We start from the raw sequence: 10611 nt of genomic DNA, 5'->3' as shown, positions 1-10611 counted from the left end.
TACTCATTCGTTCGTTTATGTTTTGTGAACATTCGTTTTGGTTTGCTCATTTACATTCGTTTACATTTTCACCTAATATCTTAGGTTCGTTATAATGTAGTCTAGTTTTATTAAAAATTAAGATATCACACATTACAGTTTATTCAAGTTTTATTGGTTTTTTAGTCCCAATAGATGGATGTGCAGTTTATTTTTAACTAGTGCTCGCTCAGTTATGTTCCTTCTTTTACGTTTGTGAACCGTTCATTTATACTACTAACGAACGGACGTAAACTAACACGAAAAAGAACACCCCGTTTGTTTAATTGTTCATGTTTGATCATCTTTTCGGTTAGAATTAATTAAACGCTCATGCACATGCTCATGCTCCGTTCGTGTTCATTCAGGTTGTTTACAAGCCTACTATTTTTGTCTGGTTTTTCTTTTTAATGCATAATAAGTGTTAGTTATAACTAAGAAACAATATATTTAACAAATCTGTGAATAAGGCACGCTAAAAATAGACCCTTTTTACACGAGTTCATTTCAAGAAATTGTATTGGTGCAGGATCTATTGAAGTCACAGTTTGATTGGAGGAATCTTTTTGAACCGTATCCTTACTCGAAGTTTTACCAACAGTTTTTAGAGATACGCCTTTCGACTTCTAATGAAGACGAGTTAGGTGATTGGATCGGTTGGGTCAAATCACGGCTTCGTGGTCTGCTAGTTAAGGTAAAGATTGTGAGGAAAAACCTAAATTTACCATCATTAAAACAACTTTAAAACATGAAAACATAACTACAAGATTTTTTGTTGCAGCTGGAGGAGGTGAGCGTTTTCTATGACCCGAACCCGACCGAATACTTTGATACAACAATACAAGATCCAAATGTGGTGTTCTACTGGGGAATAGTTGTTGGAAGGAACCGTATTTTAAATCTAGATTCGATACAAGACGGGTTTAAAAAGAATCTTGGTACGGGTTACAAAGGTGTTACTGGAAATATCGCACTATCGATTATTCCATCGTCTCAGTTACCCAAGAATTTGCAAGTTGTTGATACACAACCTGTGATGTCAAACCAGAGTCAAATGGTACCCATGTACTCGAATCATGTATCACATGGATTTGGGTATATGAACTAAAGATTTCCTTTTTGGGTTTGTGCATAGAGGAGAATATACAAGTTACAAACAGTTTATATGTTTTTTGGTTTTGGTTGGAGGTTTTAACTGAAAATAGAATACAGGGTTTGGAGAGAGTTGGATTGTATATTTTGTAGATGGTGGGAGTGTATGTGACAAGGGTGATAGTTTTCATGGATACCCTTCAAATGTTGTTATGACATTGGTTAACTGTATATGTTTCTTTAATTAGTGAAACATTTTGGTTCATTGTTATTGTGTATTATAATCTACATTGATAGGTTTGGTTGTATAATGATGTCTTTTGAGGTTTGGTGACGTGACTGGTTTGAGATTAGAACGATTCATTAAGACCACCCACTATGGGGTGTGGCAGCTGATGTGGCGGCCGCCCTTGGGCGCGGAACACCGCCGTGGGGCGCGGTCCAACGGCCGGCGCGGAAGGTTGGGTGGTTCCAACGGCCGGCGCGGTTTTGAAAATTTGGTGGGTCCCCCATTCAACGTTCATAAACGGCTAGTTTTTTTTTTTTTTTTTAACTAATTATTTTATTTATAAATACTAACCCATTTTATCATTTTTTACTCAAACAAATATCAAATTTCAATCAAATTTTACTAAAAAAATCTCTCAACTCTATACCATGGATCCTTTCTCACATTTCACAAGCTCGAGCTCAAACCCGAACACGAGCTCGAGCTCAAACCCTAACAAAAACGCTAACACCAACCCAAACCCGTGGGATCCAGCTCAAAGATGGTGGGCTAGTATGCTCGCAAACAACAATGACCATACCAACCCTTACTATGCCAACCAACATGTACCCGCCATGCCTCCAAACGTACAACTGTTTCCCAACGATATGTTTTATCGAATGCCAATGCCGTTTATGCCTCCGCCACCCCAAACCCATACACCCCAAACCCCAATACCCGAAACCCAAGTTCCCAAAACCGAAGTTCCCGAAACCCAAGCGCATCGCAAACAAAGCCATAAAAAGAAGGTTGTTGCCGATCAAACGCCAACCGAAATTCACGGCAGGAAAAAGTGGGAAGACGATGAGGAAGCGGCGTTGGCGCTAGGGGTGTTCACGAAATCTGAAATCCGAAATCCGAACTGAAACCGAAACCCATATAAACCGATCCGAATACTTATTCGGATATTCGGATCGGATCATCCGAATATCCGAATAACTAATTCGGATTCGGATAGGATTCGGATATGAAATTTTAAAAAATTCGGATTGTTCGGATTATTCGGATATCCGTTTAATCCGAATAAAAAACATGTTTTTAGTGATATTTTCCGGTTTGGTTTATTAATTAGACTATTATTTGAAGTTTAAACTTTAAATTTGTGTTAAGAGTAATTCGTATTTTATGGTTTGTATGTTTATTGTGATTCTAAACTATTAAATGTTATGAACCCAAAAAAAATAGGAAATTTTTTTAGTCTTATTTCGGATTATTCGGATAATTTCGGATTTTTCGGATATTATCCGAATCCGATCCGAATTGAATTCGGATAGATTCGGAACGGATAAGAATATTCCTAATTCGGATCGGATCGGGTTTCGGATAGGGTCCAAAAATTCTCAAATTCGAATAACCCAAACCGAATAACTCGAATAATCCGTTATCCGATCCGATGAACACCCCTAGTTGGCGCAAGCGTGGATCGACTCATCCGAAGACTCAGTCTTAGGTGATGGTAAACGCAGCTCGATATTTTGGGCATAAATACGTGGAAAGTTCTTTGAGATAATGGGTCAAGGTCACTACCGCGGGGATGATTCCGTCTCCAACAAATGGAAGGCAATGGTTTTAAAAATGAACCACTTCTCCAAATTCACACTCGCCTTAAGAACAACTTAGGAAGCGGCAAGAACGACGCCGACCTTCTTAAGGCTATGTTGAAACAATACAAGGGCCTTCATGGTCACCACTTCGGCATGGGGATGTTTGAAATTTGGAAGAAATGCACGAGCTCGCCAAAGTGGCATCCGATCCCGACATCTTCACCGCGACCGTCCAAACGGTCAAAAACAACGTCTACTTCGGCTGATCAATCGCCGTCTCAAGACGGGTCGGATGCTCGTTTTCAATTTAATTTAAACGAGACTGATCCCGATTTTGTTTTTGATGAACCGGATGAGTTGCCACATCCGATAGGAAGAGAAAGGGCCAAGGAGGCGGCTAGAGGTGGGGGATCTTCGTCTAGAACGACATCCACGATGAGTTCCGACGTGAGCGCGCGGTTTGACAATTTGGAGCTTGCTCTTAAAGAGTTTCGCGCTCGAAAGAGGAACTCAAGATAATACACGAAGAAAGAAAAGCGATGCATGCGGAATACAAAGCTATGCATGAAGAAAGAAAGAAGGCTAAATCGGAGCGGCAACGAGAGAAGGACTTCAAGCTCCTTGCAAAGGATCTCTCGCATCTAGATCCGGCCACGCGGGCGTTTTTGGAGAAAAAAAAAGCAAGGATAATTGCAAAATACGCAAACGAGGACTCGGACGCCGAATAATAGTTCTTTTTTTTTTTTTCTATTTGTATGTTTTTTTTTATGTTTTTTAGTTTAATTAAGTTTGATTTTTATTATATTTTAAGTTTAATAAAGTTGTTGGTTTTTTAGTTTTATATAAAAAAAATTAAAAAAAATTAAGGGGCTTCGAAGTCCCCTCACCATAGAGGGGCATCTTTGGGGTGGGGCTTTGAAGCCCCCAGTGCCCATGTGGCGCTGACGTGGCACCGGGGAGGGGCTTCGAAACCCCTCACCATAGAGGATTAAGGGTTTCAGGTTTGCTTTAACGGTTAGATTCGATCTGGTTTGAAATATAAAATTGGCTGTGATATGGTTTGAAATTTAAAGTTGCCGTACAAACAGAATTAGGTGTTTAATTGTTATTCTTTTTGTTAGGTTATTTTACAAAAGGAAACAAAAATGAGACATGAAAAATATTTATAGTAAAAAAAAACCGTCAAAAAAATGATGAAAAATTAATAAAAAAATGATAACTCAAAATGTAATAAAAAAAATAAAATACTAAAAAAAAATAAATGTTTTCACCGTCTTGTTCTGAAAAAAAAAGATACAATGCCGAGGAAAAAAAATCTTTGTGTCTTTTTATTTATCATGGTATTTTCTGTTTATTTTCGTCATTGATTGTGTCTTTTTTCTTTGACACTATGTCTTTTTTATATATATCTACAGATCTACCTATTCTAATAATGTAAAATAATTATACACTTGTCGGTTTGTGGTTAATTCTCACAATTTTTTCCCTCCAAACCTTATATATGTCATAAATCAATAATTATTCACTTTCTTTTTACACCCCATATATATTATATCTATAACATGATTAAATTATTTACTTTTCTTTAAACTCTGTTTATATTATATTATACACTTTTATGAAAATAAATATTTACATATTATACTACTATATATTGTTAATATATATTTCAAAAACATAATTGGTGAATTGAAAAGAATATAATTTTAAATGTTATCATTAACATATTATACTATATACTATGTATATTATTGAAGATTATAAATAAAAAGAACAAAAAAAAAAAAAAAAACTCTAATATGCTTTCAATTTACGAAGCAATTTTTTTAGTCATTAAATTATAATTATATACATAAAAGTTGATCTATTTTTTTAAAAATAAATCCATTTATCTATTGGTTTTTTTGTACATTGTCATATAAATTTATAAATTATAAATATATGATTTAAATCTATCTATTTATTATGTTGGTTAGTTTAGTAAACTATACATATATGTGTTAAATTGTAAGGATAATATATACTAATCATTTTATAATATAATAAAGTTTATCATATTTAGTTTCTTGGGTTTTTTAATCAAGGATTGCTTCGGGTATTTTGTGGAACTTAAATTTGATTGTTACGAGTTAAAAGTTGGTAAATAGATCGTTTGGTACAAACTAACTACATTTGACTCCAATTTGTTACGGGCCAAAATTGATAATCTGAATATTTTAAAATTTTGAGAATGCAAATAGATTTAGAGTTAGACTTGTCATAGGTTCAAAGTTTTGATTTGTATATGTAAAACAAATAAGAGTTATAATTTTAAATGTAACTGGGTTTCGAAATTATTTTCAATGACAATTTTGGAAATAATCAAAAGATTCGAGATTTAACAAATTGAGTATTATTTCACGACTATTAAAATTTTAAAAAAATATGATAAACACTTACGACATGCCACCTCCAGACCCATCAATACTTCTAACTTTTATCAAATTTGAAACATTTGCGTCAGCATTGACGTTTCTTTGAATAATGATAAGAATGTTGTATGTTAAGCATGTCGTACAAAATTATGCTCAAGTGAAACAAAACGTTCACAAAATTGAACGGGTTAACACATTATTTATTTTTACTTTTTTTTTGTCAATTAACACAGTCGAGAAGCCCCTCAAACTATTATTATATGAGAAGTATTCTCCGAAATTGGTTCATAACAAAATTTTCTTTCAATTATACAGTAATGATATTGAGAATAAATTTTCAATAGATGGAGTATTTTGGGTATGTTTTTGCACGTGTATTATTTGTTTATTAAGTTAATTTTTTTATTGAAAGAAATCATTTTGCGATATAAATAAAATCAATTTGTGTATAATGATACAAACATGGATGTAATACATATTTCTATATTAATTATATATTGCTTTATTTGTAACTTAATGGTTTAGATCATCTTGTGTGTTACATGGTCTATAAATCTAGTTGTGTTATATTACTCAACATTGTGTTATATTTTGTTCGAGATTTTATTATATTTTGCGATATATCGTGTCTTTCTTTATTTATCATTGTGTTTTTTGTTTATTTTCATCATTGTGTCTTTTTTTTTGGAACTCGAATGACGAGGGAAATATTTTTGTTTTTAAGTTTTTTTCATTTTTATTTATATTTTGAGTGATGTTTTTAATCAAATTTCTTTTGAGGGAACTTTTTTTTGCCACAAATCTTTCTCACACTTTTTATATTTGTCTTACGTTTTAATTTTTCCCAATCTTTTATGTTTTTATGTGTAAGGCCCCAGTCTCGGTGCCTTACTTTAGCATTGGATTTACTCATAAACACAGTTGTAAATATCAGAGTGAATTAAAACTTTTCGCGGAATATAAAACTTCAACAATATATTACATAATCATTCGAATCATTTCTTAACAATCCAACTTTTGTCTTTAAACATAATTATAAGAAGACATATTAAAATATCATAACATTCTTCTAAAGATGCCAACTTCTTCAATCAAATGACATGTGTCTTCTGTCAAGCCAGCTGTCTTAGCTATTTACCTGCGTGCATACTAAAAGTCAGCTACACTGAGTGAGTTCTAGTTAATTAGGTAACATACATTTCATGCACTTACTTACATATTCACATCCGAAGATACATAATATGTAGTTAACCTATTTATCTTTCTTCCGTACATACATGCATTCATACATTCCTTTCATACATACCTTCTTTCATACTTTCATATGATATACTACATGCATAACTATCTTTACCATCTCAGATATTAGTAGGGTCTGGTCCCTTCTATCTCAGATGTTAATAGGGTCTGGTCCCTTCCTTTTCTATCTCAGATATTACTAGGGTCTGGTCCTTTCTTTCCATACAACCAAACGTCCATACATACATTTAGTTATATATATATTTGATGCAACGTACGATGAGAATCCGAAGGCTAATCACATTGATTCTTGGAATACCCGTAAAGATCCTTCCCCAAACCCCTAAATTCGACCCAAAAGTCAAGAACTTGAAAAGCCAAAAGTTTTTTTTATTAATTTTGATCAATGATCAGTTAGGTTACATTCATATCATATTAATAGAGAAGCCAAAATAGGTTTGGGCCGAAACAAACAACCAAAGGCCCAACAACAGCCCAAAACAAAACACAAAAAGTAGACGAAAAACACAAAAGTGGCCCAAAAGTGTATCTAGAGGCCTTATTTTGGAAAAATAAACGGGATAAACCGCCTACAGAGGTTACCACAACGTGGCCCACATTCCAACGGTCGTTTTGACTGGTAGAATGCCTGAAACGGAGGCCTGTAGCCCAAGTTAAGCCCTTTTATGTAGCCCCTTTTGAAGCGTGATCTTGGGCCTCCAGAAACATAATGGCCCGATCTTCTATACTTGGGCCCACATTAATATTTATATGTATGCTTTCATACATACTTTTAACCCTTTTCTATATCATACTTCAAACATTCACATATCATACACTTACCACTTAAGGTAAGTGTATTAACTAATCACATCGAGTATGCACACAACCCCGAAAACATAACAAAGAAATGGGGCTAGAAACTCATATGTGTCTTGTGCTTCTCAGAGTTAACTGTAATACCCCTCCTTAGCTGTGCACGGCTAACTGTGTAATAATTATTAGTAAATTAACTATCTCTAACTATATCATACTCTATGCTAGTGTAACCCCTAGCTAAACGGGGTATGGGGGTAGCGCCCCTGGCAACGGGGTCTAGGGGTGGCAACCCCTAGAAGGGTCCAAGGGGCGGAGCCCCTGGATGGAGTCGAGCTGCCAGGTCAGTTTGGAAAAATTTTGTTTTCGTGAACAGTCATTTACTAAAAATTCATCAGAAAACTTAAGTTTGAACTAATCGAATGAAATTTCAAATCGAATGGCGTATTCTAATCGAATGGCATATTCTAATCGAATGGCTGACTCTAATCGAATGACCATTCTAATCGAATCGAATTACCAATTCGATTCGATTACTTTTCCCATTCGATTCGATTACTTTGCATTTGATTCCATTACTTTTCGTTCAAATTTGATTTTATTCTCTTCACTTCCAGCCTTTCTTTTCGACTTGGTTTGCCCGTTGTGCATAAGAAACGAGCCTAGGACTTTAACCATATTGTTTCCTTGCACTAACCTGGTCCAAACATTACCCGGTTGTCCCGTTTCATTCAAAACATCTCGTTTACATTCAAGTTTACATTTTTCTTACAAAATGAGGCCTGATTTTCCTTAGTATCAAATCCTAGGGCAAACCAACCTAAGAAACGTAACCTTTACTTTAAAACGTACTTTTTCTGTTTGATTTTGCTTCGACTCAGATTCAACTCGTGAATCTGGACGTGTTTCTCTTGTTGTTTGATGATGTTGAACACGAAACCCAACCTTTCTTCAGCTCAGATCTAGGTCCGAAATGATAAGAGTGTTTGTGTGTGTTTTTGAGTGTGTTATGGAGGTTAGAAGATGGAAATGAGGGTTTGAGGGTTTTAGGGAGGTTTAAGGGGTTCATATACCCTTAAGCCTATGGACCTAAGACCCATTACCATCTCTTATTCCATATTTTTTTGACCAAACCACACTATATTGTTTTTATTTAACTCAACTAAATAATAACACACCATTAGGTAACGAAATTATTTTATTTATTATTATTATCAAAATTAGGATGTTACATTATGTATGCTTAATCTAATAATAAGTTACCATATTATTTATGAATTTGTAAAAACTAACGTGTAAGGCCCCGAACCTGGAAACCTTACTAACGGTTGGATTTACACTTGAACACAACTTAATTATAAGAGTTTACAAAAATTTTCGCGGAATAAAACTACGTTTATATAAAACTTTCTTTCTAAACAACTCTCTGGACGCTGACGTCATGTGGATAGCCCTGTGTGCACTCCAAGTTCCTTTACTTTCTTTGATCTACTACCCGCATGCATACGAAAAGTCAGCTACGTTGAGTGAGTTCCAGTTTTAACATGCAAAAAGGCATACTTACATATTCATACACATTTGTATCCGAAGATACACATGCCATTCTTAACCTGTTCCACAATCATATATTTATACAAACTTTATTAACATTCAAACCATACATACATAGCACATTCACGTTCAACACTTACCCTAACCAACCAAGAGTATGTTCATAGTCTATACCTATACTCAAGGCCATGAACACGTACAAGGTCTGCAGTCCTTATCTGTGTTCACCATTCATGGCACGTACAAGGTCCGTGATCCTTCCCTATGCCATCCTACATTAACAACACGTACAAGGTCCACCGTCCTTCCCTATGTTGTCACCTATATCATAGCACGTACGAGGTCCGCAGTCCTCCCCTATGCTACCACATTACATTTATAGCACGTATAAGGTCCGTAGTCCTTTCCTATGCTGACACCTATCTCTACAACACGTATAAGGTTCACAGTCCTTATCTACATTGACATCTCTCATCTATAACACGTATAAGGTCCACAGTCCTTAACTACACTATCACATGCCACGTCTACGTCTAACAAAAGTTAGCGGGATTTGCCATCCTAACACACTATGTTAGACATAGAGTAAGCATACCTTCCATACACTTTCTTACACGTACCACATATATGATAAATATATATAACGTACCAACATAAATAATCTAGTAGGTGTACGCCTTCAACATTCTACATGCCAAATATATTAATAATCAAGCAATATATAATACCAAACAACCACATTGAGTATACATACAACCCCGAAAACAAAAGGAGAGAAATGGGCTAGAACTCATCTGGATCCTGTTACGTTCGGAGCTAATAGTAATCCATTTCCTTTGTTGCGCACTACTAACTGTTTAACATGTATACTTATTAATTAACTGTGTAACTAGTTAACTAACAAAAACTAATTAAGGTTGTATTTTAGTTAGTTATCGCACTAGATAAGCTAGGCTCGCTTGTTTAGTTTAACGGATCTAACAGGATTACCTTGTCTGATTTCGTTCTATTTCTTACGTTCTTGATTTATATCTTTCATTTATCATTTTATTCCTTCCTTTGATTACATATATATATATATATATATATATATATATATATATATATATATATATATATATATATATATCTTTCATTTATTAGGTATGTTTCCCTTTTCATTTAATATAAATATATGTATGTTTCCTTTGGTTATTAGCTAACTTGTCATCTAAAAAGTTAACGGGATAGACGAGGTCGGTTAGTTCAGGTTATTTTGTCTTGGGTTAATTTATTTAACACGGATTAGGCCCAAACACAATATTTAAACAATGAAGGCCCACTGGCCCAAACTTTGGTTTATAAGCTGATTGGACTTGTAGACCAGGTCCAACTGTTGAATCAGATCCTACCCAGTTCTTGTTCGGATAACATGGTTCGGGCTTCGGGGCTTGCGTTTGGGTCTGGGCGTTCGCTAATGGACTGTTCGGATGTGGGTTGTTCGCTACTAGGCTTGTTCGCTGATCTGGCCAAACTATTCGCTGAACTGCCAACTCCAAAAATATAAGTGCGAACCGGGATTTGAACCACGCCCCTGTTCGCATCCCAGTGTCTTAACCATTCTGCTACCTAGCATTCAAATATTATTAGATCCTTTCCATCTATCTATAATATATATAAACGAAACCTT

At 34.9% G+C, this 10611-nt stretch overlaps 1 pseudogene across 1 annotated transcript; it reads left to right on the top strand.

The window, feature by feature from the left end:
• Positions 1-487: 487 nt before the first annotated feature.
• LOC143586255 (nuclear poly(A) polymerase 3 pseudogene) lies at positions 488-1394 on the top strand (annotated as a pseudogene). Its single transcript, XR_013144680.1, has 2 exons — positions 488-712; positions 800-1394. The product of XR_013144680.1 is annotated as a nuclear poly(A) polymerase 3 pseudogene (transcript).
• Positions 1395-10611: the final 9217 nt, after the last annotated feature.

Source organism: Bidens hawaiensis, unplaced genomic scaffold (assembly GCF_021521415.1).
Source record: "Bidens hawaiensis isolate Kalapana, Puna unplaced genomic scaffold, B.hawaiensis_p1.1 tig00034588_1, whole genome shotgun sequence".
Taxonomy (NCBI): Eukaryota; Viridiplantae; Streptophyta; class Magnoliopsida; order Asterales; family Asteraceae; genus Bidens; species Bidens hawaiensis.
This window is presented reverse-complemented; position numbering and strand designations above follow the sequence as displayed.